The sequence below is a fragment of the Triturus cristatus genome, chromosome 5_1 (genome assembly GCF_964204655.1).
Source record: "Triturus cristatus chromosome 5_1, aTriCri1.1, whole genome shotgun sequence".
Lineage (NCBI taxonomy): Eukaryota > Metazoa > Chordata > Amphibia > Caudata > Salamandridae > Triturus > Triturus cristatus.
Window position 1 is genome coordinate 441,263,635 of NC_140587.1, and position 14,170 is coordinate 441,277,804.

Here is a 14,170-nt window from a genome sequence, read left to right on the forward strand (position 1 = left end):
CCGCAGAGTACTTGTGGCGGAAGCCAGAATGCCAAAAATAAAGAATGTTGGCCTCTTCCAAGAATGTTACTAATTCGCGATTTACCAATTTTTCAATGATTTTACCAAGGACAGGGAATAGTGAGATGGGTCGAAGATTGGAAAGAGTTGAAGGGTCTGCCAATTGTTTTTTCTGAAGGGGTTTAATGGCATCTAGTTTCCAATCTGTATGTATGTTTCTAGTGGACAATGAGAAATGTAATATATTGTTAAACACTGGATTCACAAGGTCTACCATTGTATGTAGGGTGGGCAGGAATCAAAGGGGGAATCATGATTTACAGGATAATATAGCTTGTCTGGACTGAGCTGAGCTAAGCTAAAGCTCTGGAAAGCTTGAAGAGAAGCTCCCGTCGGACAAAGGTTTTCTTCTAAATCAGTATTTAACAGAGAAGTAGAACTAAATTCACATTGAATGTTCTGGATTTTCTCTTCAAAATATGAGGAGATTTGGTTACATAGTCTGAGGGGGGATATCTTTAGTCATAGCATTTGGTTGTAAAAATTATTTCTCAATTGAGAAAATAGGTTTTTGATCAAGTTGAGCTTTATTTCACTGCTTTACAAAATACAACTTTTTTGCTATCTTAATATGGCCATGATAAATCTTCAATGCCAGTCTAAACTGACCTAGGTCATCAGCCTTGTAAGTCTCTCCTCCACTTCCACTCCAACTGCTTGCAATGGAGATGATAGTCTGCTACGGTCTGGGTATACCAAGGGGCTGAAAATTCAGTTTCCTCACGTCTTCAGGGCTAGTTTATCGGTGACCTGAATAATCCAGGTCTTGAAATCTAGGGTGTCCTCCTTTACATAACCGGACAAGGCAGGTATCAGATTAGCCCATTTATGAACTGTTTGGGGGGCTGACACTAATGGGGCAGGAAGCTGCTTAGTGTATGCAAAAAGGGAACAACATTTGATCGGACCAGATCTGCCGGATGGGAAGGGGGGGGGGGTGGTTTGAACTTTCAGATAATACAAATTAGAACAAATCCCATCTAGAGAGTGGCCTGCAGAGTGCATGGGTAGGGCCACCAATTGACGGAGCCCAAAAGTGCTTTACGGGTCCATAAAATTGCTAAATTAAGATCATTACAACATTTCAAACGAAGGTCAAAATCTCCTAGGACGGTCAAATTTGCATAGCGAAGAACATGGAGAGCTACTACTTCTCCTAAAGAAGCTAAATAAATAGAGCTTGGGTCAGTGGGCCAATAAATAAGCCCTCCTGCAACAGACAAGGAGGGACTAAGCTTAAAACAAAATCCAAGACTTTCTGCCCCTTTTAGGGACTCTAGATCAAATGTTTGGCATTGGAGGAAGCCTCAAAAAATAAATGCCAGCCCAACTCCGCACAAATTTGTTCTGTCCTAAGAATGGGGTATCCTAAAGGTAAGGCATGTACAATGTCTGGATTAAACCATTCCGTAAGCCACGATTCGGTATTGAAAAGGAAGTACAACCAAAGGTCCAGGAGTAGGTCATAAATTTCTTGAGTATGTTTATATGGAGAGCGGGCATTAATAAGACCATCACATAGCGATTTTTTTCCTGAATGTTTTTATAGAAGAAATTAAAGAATAGGGAAAGGTTTCAAAGGACCTTTCATAATACTAGGAGACAAACTTGAATCGCAATGCCTAGCAGTATCATTTAATGATTTAAAAATGCAGATAACATTTGGGTACCTGACCGTGAACGGGCAGCGTGGCTAGTGCTGGTCACGTTCTGGACGCAGATGGGCTAGCCCTTGGCGCGAGCGGCGTGTCCGTGGTGTATGGCTTATTGAATAACAGTGGCAAAGAACCACTAGAGCGACAAAGCTAAAAGATGGACGATTTAAAAACTAACACCGGGGTTCCAGGAAATGGAGTTCAGGAAAATGCAAAAGTGAACGGGCATACAAAAGCAAAGTATTCCGCATTCAATTTCAAAGTTGATCATGTTTACAAAACTAAAATAATTTGGTTAAAAAAAACATTCCCTCTACGAATTCCTCACATTTGTCAAAAGGCACTAGAAAGAAAGTACACAGTTATCTTCACAAGCGTGTGATTTCTAACTAAGCAATCAATACTTGGTCAATGCGCCAGAGAAGTGAGAAACAAACGAAGAGAAAATGAAACCGGCATATGTTGACCCATCACGAGCCAGAAAGCTAGACTGACAATGAAGCTAACCAATGGTAAACAATGGCCAGGCAACAAGCCCCTTTTAATTAACAAAATGTCTTGCAAGCAACAGCGCATGCACTGGCTCAGGTGAGACTTAATGGCAGGTTGACCAACAATTTCAATTGAAACGGGGAATATACATAATAGGACAAAATTTCGCATAGAGAATTAATTTTCATCCCTGAAGAGACCTGGAAAATACACAAAAATGTGGTAATTGTTCAGTATGTCCACAAAACTGCAAAAACCAAAGTGTTTCAAGCACAGCAATAAGATATGTATTATTACTAGAATTACCTACTGCAAATCATCTAACGTGACTTAGAAATAAAGTACTTGGTGAATTCCTTCATTTTGGTCACACTATCCAGGTGAGAACAAAAAAGATATCCCACCACAAATAAAGAGGAGTATAATATCGGCAGAAATGCGCTTGAGTGAAAATGAACCATCATTGTAGAAGTAATACTGCTCCCAGAGATGGTTATCTGTCCTCTATAATCCTTCTCAAAAAGAAGAACCTTTTCCCTGCCACACCTGATACATCACATCTGGCATGCCTTTTTAGGTCTCGCGCCTGGCGGTGCAGTACGCAACACTGATCGCGCAGTGAGAGACTTTTAGTAGGGGGTTTGGAAATGGACCTAGGAATCGCCAACGGTCGAGCGTGTGCTTTTCCTTTTGGCCCACGCTATTGGCCTTTGCGTGCGTCTTTTTATGAAAGACAGCACGCAATTGGCCAAAGGCGGGAGCTCCGCCCATGGCCTATTGGTGTCTATTCCGCACATTGCCGACGTGTTTCCAATTATCGTGCCCAGACACGGGCGCAATAATTGAAAACACAGGTCTCGTTGTGGCGCACGCGCGCACCACTCGTTGGTTTTTCAATAGCGATCGCTTTCGCGATCGCTTTCACTGCCGCTTGTTGGGTCAGTAATGGCATCGTCGTAGGGGCGGGGGAGAAGGGGCATACGTGTTTCTAAGCTCATGTTTAGAAACCATCATTTCTAATAAATGCCACTCAAATCGGTGATATAAATTCCGAAGTGGAATGTTTTTGCATCTTAAGTAAACCTACTTTTGGGATTTTGAAGAGTCTTCAACATATTTTCATGACGTGTGTTGCACAATGCACCTGCCGCATGCATTATGGGTCGGCTCAAGCTCTGTTCATTTGCTGGTTTGCCCGGCTCTCCTAACAGTGACCCTCCCAGCGACTTGCATCCACCCTGCCCTTCCGGAACTAGGATGCAGACACGTGACCGACAGAACCACAGCACCCCCTGCTCTCCCAGTACAGTGTACACCTACACAGCTCTGCCAGTGCACCTCCGTGCTGTTCAGTGGCACTCGGTATCCCTGCTCTCCCAAGACAAGGTCATGCACACACAGCTCTGCTTTCTGTCCCTTGCTGCTACGTTTCCCCAGGATACGTCGGGGTCGCAGGATTTTCAAGAATATTGGAATCCCGTTTGTGCTCGTATCAAGGAGCCGACACCCTGGTCGCCCATAACTCAAAGCTACTTATCCGGTCTTGGTGACATTCTGGTTTTGAATTTTACAAGCTAAACCAAATTACCTTTTGAATATTGGAATCCCTTTTGTGCTCGTATCAAGGAGCCGACACCCTGGTCGCCCGTAATTTAAAGCTACTTATCCTGTATTGGTGACCTTCTTGTTTTGAATTTTACAAGCTAAACCAATTAACTTTTGATATTCCTTTTCATCAGAATATTGACTGTGGATAATTATTCATGTACGTGGGATATTATTATATTGCACCCCGTATCGCTGTTTTGCCTTGAAGAAGTTTCAGTGTGGAACGAAACGCGTTGGCTGTGAGTCTTTTACGAGAAAATTAAAAGGAAATATCCAAGATATTGTTTGGACCTGGACTTCTTACTGGTGCACCTTCCTCTTTTGCTTCTCTTTCACCTCCGTACTGTTCAGTAGCACTCGGTACCTCTGCTCTCCCAGTACAAGGTCATGCACACACAGCTCTGCCAGTGCACCTCCGTGCTGTTCAGTAGCACTCTGTACCTTTGCTCTCCCAGTACAAGGTCATGCACACACAGCTCTGCCCGTGCACCTCTGTGTCGCCCACAGCACTCAGTAACTTGGGCATCAGGGGACACAAACGCTGCTCTGCTAAAGTACCTCAATGAGACTCACAGCAAACCTGACCTTCCAGGACTGTGAGACACAGCTCTGCCAGGCCACCAAGCTTCCCCTTTACTGAGACAGACAGGCAGACACACACGCCACTGACAACGCGCACGCACTCTCGCACACACATACAGCTCTGACAACACGCACGCACTCTCGCACGCATTCACACACAGCTGACAAAGCGCACGCATTCACACACAAAGATGCGCTACCAACGCACCTCAGTCTGACCCGCAGCGCCTTTCTTTCATCAGCCGTGACGCACATATACTGCCGTGCCAGAGCAGACGGGAAACACTGCATGAGTTGCCAGTACATTGACGAAATGCTGCTCTGTTACAGCAATACCTAATTGAACAGAGTTCAGACATTTAATCTAACTGGAAATAGGCATTTTATATTTAGTATATCCGGATGGGGGCTAAACCAAATCGCCACCCCCTCACTCCAACCAAATTCAATATTCTTTTTTTTACTTTAGTTTGAGTCATAATATCGTAGCAATTAGGCACACAGGGCCTCCTTTTGGAAAACCAAGTGTGTGTGTGTGTGTGTGCGTGCATCCCCGTTCCGATCGACCGTAAAATGAGATTACCCAATTGCTGCCACCGACCCCATTTGGTAGAACCGTCTCCAGTTTAGTGAGATGCCTTTTTTATTTACAAATGATGGTATATTTCTTAATTTGGTTAAAAAAAATATTTTTTAACTTTAGTGGTTAAACAGACCACCACCCCCAGGTTTACCTAAATACATCAGTTTTGAGTATTCTAAAGTTTTGCAAGGTATGTTTTGGGACGTAGATTTGTCACTGGTTTTTCATGTGGCTGAAAGGAGCAGCGTCGCCAGCTGCGAATGGAGGTCATGACTGTGTTTTTAATAACAACTCATGGGTAAGGTTGTCATGATTGAAATCAGTTTTTTGCACAATATGAAAAATGGGTTCTGTTAAAACTTTTTACAGAAACAAGCTATTGCATGTAAAAACAAGCATTTGCAATGCAATAGGTCTCACATGTACGCGACTGAGCTATTGACATTGCAAATAACAATGCCCTATATTTTTGTTTTTAAAACATAAATAAAAGGCATTGTCATTTACAATGTCAATAGCTTAAACTCGCGTAAATGCGAGACCTATTGCATTGCAAATGCTTGTTCTAATAGACAACATCTGTGGGCCAAAATATATAATCATAACACTTTGAAACATGTGTAACATAATTCCTTTACGCAAGTGAGAGACAGGTAATATTATATCCTGACAGTGGAAGCATCAACCCAGAAAACGCCTGTGAGAGGACTGGCAGAAACTCGAATCCAGGAAAGGGATAGCACAATGACATTGTGCTTCACTATACACACATCCTGTAGTAAAATAGTGCCTATGCAGTGCCATGAAGGTCTTTCAGGCGTTTGCTGTGGCAGACACGCCCCCCCACACAAGTGTAGTAGTTAGCATACTATCATTCACTTTTACAGTACAGAGACTCCAGCACTCCCCAGTAGCCTTTATAGAGTGAATGTAAACTTGCCTTCCTCAGCATCTAAGTGATTTGTTGCTCCTTTCCACCAGCAACACAGCATTAATGGATTCAGCTACATGTGGACAGATGGAAGGTCTTAACAGGTGAAGAAGGTCGACATGGGAAGGTTGCAACAAATCACAGGGCAGACCCTTTAATCCCTGATCTAAGTGGAGAGCAGAAAAGTAAGTAGGCTCTTTATGTACTTGAGGGTGAAAGCATTTTCTTATAAGTCAGAGGGTGGTAGTAGGAGTGAGACAACTACGTTGGGTTTTACTTGGGCAGAGATCCTGTAAAATATACTGACTACATAAAGTTTGTTTTTATTGAGATTCTCAGTCTGAATTCGGGCATTAGTTTAGTTTAAAGTGTAGATAACGGAACATAGTTGCTGGATAGCTGTATTGGTTTTAAGGCTCATTTTATAATAGGTTGTGCCTGCATCAACTACAACTTGATTGTAGCAGGGAGGTCATGGTGTGGAAGTTACAGCTTACAGGACAGGTGTTTCGGCACTGGGTACAGTGTCGCTCAGACCTTTTCAGTATATAGGGAAGGTCAGGCCAACCACCATGCCCTTACAGGCTGGAATTATGAATACGACAGAAATATAGAAAAGGTCAGCAGAGCGAGGCAATAATTGATTAAGAGGGCAGCAAGGAAAGGGAGGAAGAATTTTTAGCAGCACTGACTATGGGGACATATGAAAAGACAAGGGTGAGATGGATTTGCCGCAGAGAGGTACCTGGGGAGAGAAACGAAAGAGCAAGTAGCACCATAGCTGCCAAGCTTTCAGATTGCTATGAGTGACATTTTCATAATTTCAGTGTAATTATGAGTGTCATTTCAACGACTATTAGTGACACTTTCTCGCAAGCAAAATCAAGCAATGAAGACATGGGAAACATATAAATATCAGAAGTTATATCACTCATTTGAGCAACAAGAAACTCTAATAGCTCAAAACTGCTGCAAAGCACCAGAAATGCAAATACATCACCGGAGACAGACTGCGTGACTGCAGTCCTTAGTAACAGAGGGCATGCAGGCATTGCAGCTGCTCGGAACTGCCAAGCCTTTTGTGTATTAAATGAAAAGGATGCCACCTTGGTTTGGGCCATAGAAACATACCTCTGTGCTGCACGTTTGAGCTCTCCCACATCTGCTTCTGGTGTGTCTTCCCATAGTCTTATAACTTCACCATGACGTGGCCAAAGACACTGTGCCTGAAGATGGTGCCAGTGAAATGCAGAGTGGAGAAAACCGGTACTAGCAGTTTTGACCATGGCAAGAGGCTTTAGACAGTTAATGACAATGTGTGGTGCGGAGGATTAGAATGTTGGAGGCATGGGGCAACCATGAGCCTGCAGTGGACTCTGGGATGAAGGCTCAGGCCACAAGCCACCGCGGCGCCCGCCTCCTTTGTTCAGTGCTTCCTGCGGCTGTCATCTTCTCCAAGCTCATCTTGGCCTTTCTTAGGTAGGAGCAGGTGCAGGGTGTGTCTGAAACTACTGAGCCTCACTGAAACAAAACCATGCAAGGGCCACGGATTCCTTACCCGAGAGTCACTCTGGTCTACGTGGGAAGGGGAAACAGAAAACAAGAGGTCGATTGTGGGCGCCCGTAACATTCTCTAGCCTTAGGAGACAAGTTCATTTGAAGCAGAGAATGGGAGGCCTAAGCCATCCTGGCAGTGGCCTTAATCGCTGGAACTGAAAACATCTCAAGATTGAAGGCTCCTGTTGCCACGAGTCATATGCTGTCCTCGGTGAGTCTGCTGTCCAGTGACAGAAGTCTGTCCTTAGCGACCGCTGCAAACGCGGTCACTGGCTCCGTGATCGCTGGAACTGAAAACATCTCAAGATTGAAGGCTCCTGTTGCCACGAGTCAGATATGCTGTCCTCGGTGAGTCTGCTGTCCAGTGACAGAAGTCTGTCCTGAGCGACCGCTACAAACGCGGTCACTGGCTTTGCGACGTGATGCCGCCCGGCAATGATTAAATGCCATGCGGGAGATTTTTGACTGCCCGGGACGAGCGGAAGTCAGTTCTGCGAGCGCCATGAGTGCAGAGCCAGTTGACCAGTAACCAGCCCCTTACAAAACAAACTCCCCGCCTTCGGCAGCAGGACGGGACGTCACCCGGCAGCGCCAGGTATGGCTTTATATGACTGCGGCCCCCCTGGCTGTGATGTTAGTAGCCTTTGCGCAGCCGCACTACCGTGCAAGAGCTGAGAGCCACACAGCGGACATCTACGATACATTGTAGCAGCCAGTGAGCTGCCTAGCAGCAACCTTAAGCTCAGCTACACCAAGCCGGCAGGAGCAGCGCCGCGCTGCTAGCTGTCACACTCATCATATTACTGTCTTAGACAGCGCTTCGCTGACGCTCAGACACTATGCAAATGCGTGACAATGCATTTCAGTACGGTGATGCGGAACACCATACTGAAATGCGCTAGTCACGTCTGATGCGTGATACTTGGCAGGACTGTAGCACGATGGAAATGGTGGAAGAGTTTGACAAGGATAATAAAGGGTGTTTAATAATGGCAGCGACAGCTGATCATCTCTTTACAAAGATAGAGGCAAGCATTAATTCAGAAGAAGTTGACAAGACAAACTTTAGCATGCAGGTAAATGTCTGCCAATAAAAGTCAGAGCAAGGTAATATAGGAAATGGGACAATGGCTTGGAATTCCAAGACATGTTCAGCATGCAAAGAAGCAATGGGTGATGAGTGACAAAAGAGAAGAAAGTATGCCTAAAAGAAAGGAAAGTATTGCAAGGAAGAACAGGATGGGAAGTGGTGCAGTAAAGCAGCAGGAAGATGGAGACCAATGGGAGGGTACATGTTAAACAATGTTTAATATGAAATTAATTCTATATTCTTCACTCATGTGCTACTAGTAAAGAAAAAAATATATTTATATGGAACTACTGAGAGATAAACACCAATTGGTATTAGACTGCTACATTGACAAAAATGTTCTGTGAATTTTTCTTTTTAATAAATAAGGGAATAAGCTGTTGTATTCAAGTAATGCACGGAGAAGGCCTTTAAGTGAAGAACAAGGTTTACTACATTCCTAAAACCTTAAAGAAACGACCACACATGAAGGACTGCATAAAAAGAAAACAAAAAGTGTTATTTTCTGTCAAACTGCATTGGCTCAGGTGAATATTTGTCCTGTACATGCCCACTTCATCTCCAACCTACAATATCAATGGTCATCAAGTGCAAGGACTCACTGATTTTGCCAACAAGCAAAAGGTCTTAAGAAGTTAATACTGAATGTCCATCTTCACACCACTGCTTCAGTACACCGACTAAAAATAAATTCTAAATGTTTCTAGAAGTACATAGTGCAATGGGAGTTGGTCTATTGCCAAAGTTTATTGTCAGACTTCCTAATGTTAGCAACACATTCAATCTTTAAGAAGCGGGTTGCTAACGGCAACAATAAGCATACATACTATGATGGGGAATCCTCTCAGATTTCAATAGTATCCTCCCCATCTTTAGGTCAAGCTTTGTCAGCGCATGCGCTGCGAGGCACGCTGTATTCAGGTAGGGACTTGAAGCTCCGCCCATATTTTTCATTGGTTTGTTTAATTGTTCACTGTAAACGTGGCTGTTCATTGGTCAATAGGATTAGTAGTCCCTCCTTAGTACAGCTGTGTCTCATTTTGTAACCTCCCATGGCGACACCCCTTGTTACGGGTGTTGTTACTCTGTAGGCTTTCATTACAGCCTCCAAGCACTATTTTCTCAAATAGCTTTGTCCTGCCTGCTATTAGGACACGCGCTCTCTCCTAACCATTTTTATTATTTATTTATATAGCACGGGCGCCAAGCGCATTTACAATGCAATAGGTCTCGCATCTGCCAGAGTTTAAACTATTGGCATTATAAATGACAATGCCTTTTATTTATCTACGTTAAAAACAACACAGAAATAAAAGGCAGTCATTTACAATGGCAAAGCTCAAACCCTCGTAAATGCGAGACCAATTGCATTGCAAATGCTAGTTTCAACGAATGGTCGAAACCACAACCCTGAAAATACAGATACGTGCGTGTATACAATTCTTGTTGGCCGTCGAATGCAATGAGACACACATGAACCCACGTCTTGCAGGAACATTCCAATAAGCGTTAGTTTAGTAGCCGTATTCTGTAACGCAAACCCTCTGATAACACTGCTGATGTGTGTAGGTACTAAGTCACAAATAAAGCACTGAAAAAGAACAGTAAAATGTACATACTATGTGGCTGTGTAGTTTGTTCAGAGTGCTATCTAAATAAAACGTTTGTCTGCTACAGACGTGTCAAAATGTTTTTACACATGCCCTGCATCACGAGCCAGCATTGGCAAAGAGACCAGAACGTGCCAGACTGCATGTTATACCCACACATCCGTGAAAGAGGTATATTTATCAAGCAGGATAAAGATAGCAGTACGGCTCCTGGACGTTAAGTGTTTCTATAGAACGTTAGCGGTTACAAATATGTCTGCAGTGTACAACACAACTGAAGGAACTAAACTATTTTTGTGAAATATCATTTCTTAAAACTATAGGATTCCTGATTCCAAGTGAAAGGCGTCTCGGACTCGGAGGTTACACTTCAGAAACGACCTTTTTAAACCGTTGATCGCCTCAATGATTCCAACCAATAACTATTACAACCAAGGTGTAAAGAACTCCACTGTGGTATTTGGCTGCTTAAAGGCTTTATCAGTTTCTTTCCGATTACCCGTTCCAGCGGTATGTACGCGGGACCCGCCGTGGGCTCGGGGTTCGCCCCTTCCAACACTATTATGAAGTGAACTTCAGGGAGGTCTTCCGTGTGCGGCAGTCGAGAGGCAACATTAGGGGCAGTCGGGAGCCAAAATTAAGGGCAGGATTGGCTCGCCGAGGCGCCCTCTCCATGACAGCCGCTCCGCCGCGGAGGTCTCCAGCGCGGTGCCCCACCCGGGTGGAGGTGCTCGGGGCCGCCCGAACTTCACTGATGCTTCCCGGGGCGACATAAAGTTCCTCCCCGCCTGACGGCGCCACAGCACTGGCACCAAACTCACCTGCTGAGCGCCCAGCCTTCCGGCCGCTGACGGGGTCCCGACTCTGCCTGTCCCGCTCAGGGCACGCCCGGCCCGAGGCAGCTGTAGACGTGAACAGGACCGGAGTCGATGTCCAGACTTCCGTCGAGGAGAGCCGCCCGGCCCGTACGCTGCGTCAGAAGCGCGTCGCGTCCCGTGACCTCCTTCAGAATTCTTTCTGGCGTGCAACACAGTCCCGCCACTCGAGTGCTGCCTACTGCCCTCAGTGAATAGTTAATCAAGTCAGTGTGAAGCCACTCTGCCGCACCGACGGAGGAGCCCTCCGAGGGTGAGCCGGCCCAACGGTATAGGACGGAGACACAAAATTGCTGAAGGACATACACAGCCTTAACAGGGAATTACACAAGCATCTTGCTTGGTTTAAGAGTGAAAGCAGGATCGGACCCATTAGTAAATCTGACAACAAAACTCTTGAAATAAATATAATAAAGACTTAAAAGTTCAAAATATATATTTTTAACATTTCACAGTGTCTCAATTAGGTACAATTGCGTGACTGAATTGAGGACGTGTATTGAAAAAAACATTTTGTTTAAGCTTGAAACATTCAAGAATATGACGTTGCCACGAGTTACTCTAAATGTCAGCTTGTCATATTCTCTATTCCTATAGCCTGTATTATCGAAAGTGAAACATGATTATGTTAAATTAACCACCTGTGAGGATTTTGTAGAGCAGAGGTCCCGTATTGAGTTACTTCAGTGTGCTCTCAATCTGGATAGTTAAGAAAATAATACACAGCGAAGTAAAGCAGACCTGCCAAATGAAAAAAATATTACCCATGTGAGGCGGGGGCGTGGCCTTGGAGTAGCAGGGCTTTGTGCCCAGAACTACCAAATAGCCACTTCTGTACCCTCCCCAACAAGCCTCCTACTCCTAAAAAAAAGCTTGCTGAGGTGCCGATGTCCTGGGGTGCTTTCACGCCTCTTAATGGATGCTGTCTTTTAAAAACCTCTTAAAAGTAGACGGAAATATTAAATGGCTTACAGCTCGTTTTTCCTGTCACCATGTGATATGGGCTCCTCACCAGGTGACCGTGTGAAGAGAGCCTATGTCATGTGACATATTGGCACTGTGCGTTGACAGGTAAAGCGATGGACCAGGGGTCACGCAGTCTGGTAAAGTGTGTAGAGGATGGGATTTTAATTCAGGATTGTATTCTGTGCAGTTTAGAAACTAGGGTTGCAGCCTTCTCTCTGATGTTAAACACTGAAGGTCAGCGCTCTGTGTTTAGTTATTCAATTACTGTTAGTTTGTTAAGAGTCAGATTTACCACATGAACAACTGAAAGGCCAATTTATGGTCACATGCTAATGGAAACCTATCAAAAAATAAATAGCAACTAAAATATGTCTTAATCTACATAAGTTTTCTTTGCATGCTCTCTGATTCACAAAATAAATCTGAGACATACAGCTTTTTTATAAATTACTTACCGGCAGTGGATTTGTTCTTGATTGATACGTTTTCCCCTGTTCCCCTGCCTAGGTATCCTCTCAGGGGCCCCCTTCGGTGTGATTGTTCTCCCAAAATAAACTGGCCCAACAAGCCAAACAAAAAACATCTTTCTTATGCACCCTTGTGCAACAAAATGAAAGATTGTCGTAGCAGTGAGGTACACAAACTACTATTTGTAGGACATGGTAATTGGCCTCTAGGAAATAAAAAGAATCAACATTTTTATAATATTGACAATGATTGCCTTTCATTCACTTTGGCCTTCATATGTAACGCAACCCTACCAAAAGTAGCAAGGAAGCCCAAAGTATAAACTAGACTGAATATGTAAAGTTTCAGATTTCCTACACGAACAACTGAAAGACCCATGTATGGTCACTTGCTAACGGAAACCTACAAACAAACCAGAGATGTTTTAAGGAATGGGCAAAGTGGGCTCAGGCCCAGGGCCCCAGCCTTTCAGGGGGCCCCTTGATAGAGACAGCTATGTTCTGCAGAGTATTGCCCTGAAGACTTTGAATAATTTTTAAACAAATTGTTATGAATAGCATTTTTGTATCATTTATTTTTAATATGTGAGAGTCTATTGCACACATTTTTCAGATAACATGTGTTTATGTTTCATGCAACATCCATATAAAAAGTTTCTTTTAGATCAATGCAGGACCTTACATATGAGAAATGGGAGGATGTGACAGAGATTATTTGCAGTAATATTAGTGAAGTGCTGCGGTGTTACAATACTGAAAACACACATCACTATCCCTGAATATCAGATGTACACACATTTAGAATTTGACCAAAGAGGGCATGAAAGAAATGAAACTGGATCATATAATCAAAGCTGTTCTAAACAGAGTCCCCAAAATGCATTTGGCCCAGGGTCCCCCAAATCCTTAAAAACTCCCCGAAACAAACACATAACAAATAGAATACATCTTAATCTACATAAGTTTTCTTAGCATCGGGGCGTGGCTTGGCCAGCGGCAAGATGACTGCGCACTGAGCGAGCTCTGCCGGCCGAGCCTGCTACATCCGCCATTGTCCGCCTACAGAGGGGTGCTATCACCACAAAATCACAGCACTTTGCTCCTGGATAACTTCTGCTGGGGCTGTGTCTGGCTGACAACTTGCGGCGAGCTTGTGGAGGGGCTAGGGCCTGGCCGGCCTCGCGCGCACTCTCCCAAGCCCCGGCAGCTACATCAGCCCGCGGGGAGTTGCGGGACCCCGCCCCGGGCTGCGTCTGGACGGCAGTTCAAGTTACATGCGCCTGCCCGGGCAGCATCCGGCCGTCCTGCGATTATGGCCTGCCCTCCACCTGCACCGTGAGCGCCGCGACCGCTATTTGGAGCGGACGACCTGGCTCCTCGGTGGCACGGCCTGGCTGTGAGCCCCCAGTCCTCAAGATTCTGAACTGGCAAAGATATCCCTCCTCCTGATGGCTGCCCGCCCTTCAGCAGATTGCCGACACAGCGCTGGAGACGCCCGCATCCCCAAGTAAGGCTGTGGCGTGTGGCTTTGCAGTGCTCCCTTCATCATCTGCCTGGGCTCCGATTCCTTGCCGGCTCCAAGCGTGGGCCTAGGTGGCCGCGGTGTCCCAACCTGCAGAGGCTTGTGTCCTGGGCTCTGCTCTTAGGCTGAAGCTGCGTGTTGCTGGGCCCTGCGGCTGCACTATCTACTCACA

At 44.9% G+C, this 14,170-nt stretch overlaps 1 protein-coding gene across 2 annotated transcripts in view; it reads right to left on the bottom strand.

Annotated features, from left to right (window-relative positions):
* Nucleotides 1-11,125, bottom strand: part of PLEKHF2 (pleckstrin homology and FYVE domain containing 2) — an 81,249-nt gene extending 70,124 nt beyond the window's left edge. Inside the window, exon 1 of one of the 2 annotated variants that reach the window (XM_085605225.1) lies at nt 10,990-11,125. The gene's annotated coding sequence lies outside the window, so the exon portion shown is untranslated. The remainder of the gene's footprint in view (nt 1-10,989) is intronic. The other variant, XM_085605226.1, reaches the window with a different exon arrangement.
* Between the last annotated feature and the right edge of the window lie 3,045 nt (nt 11,126-14,170).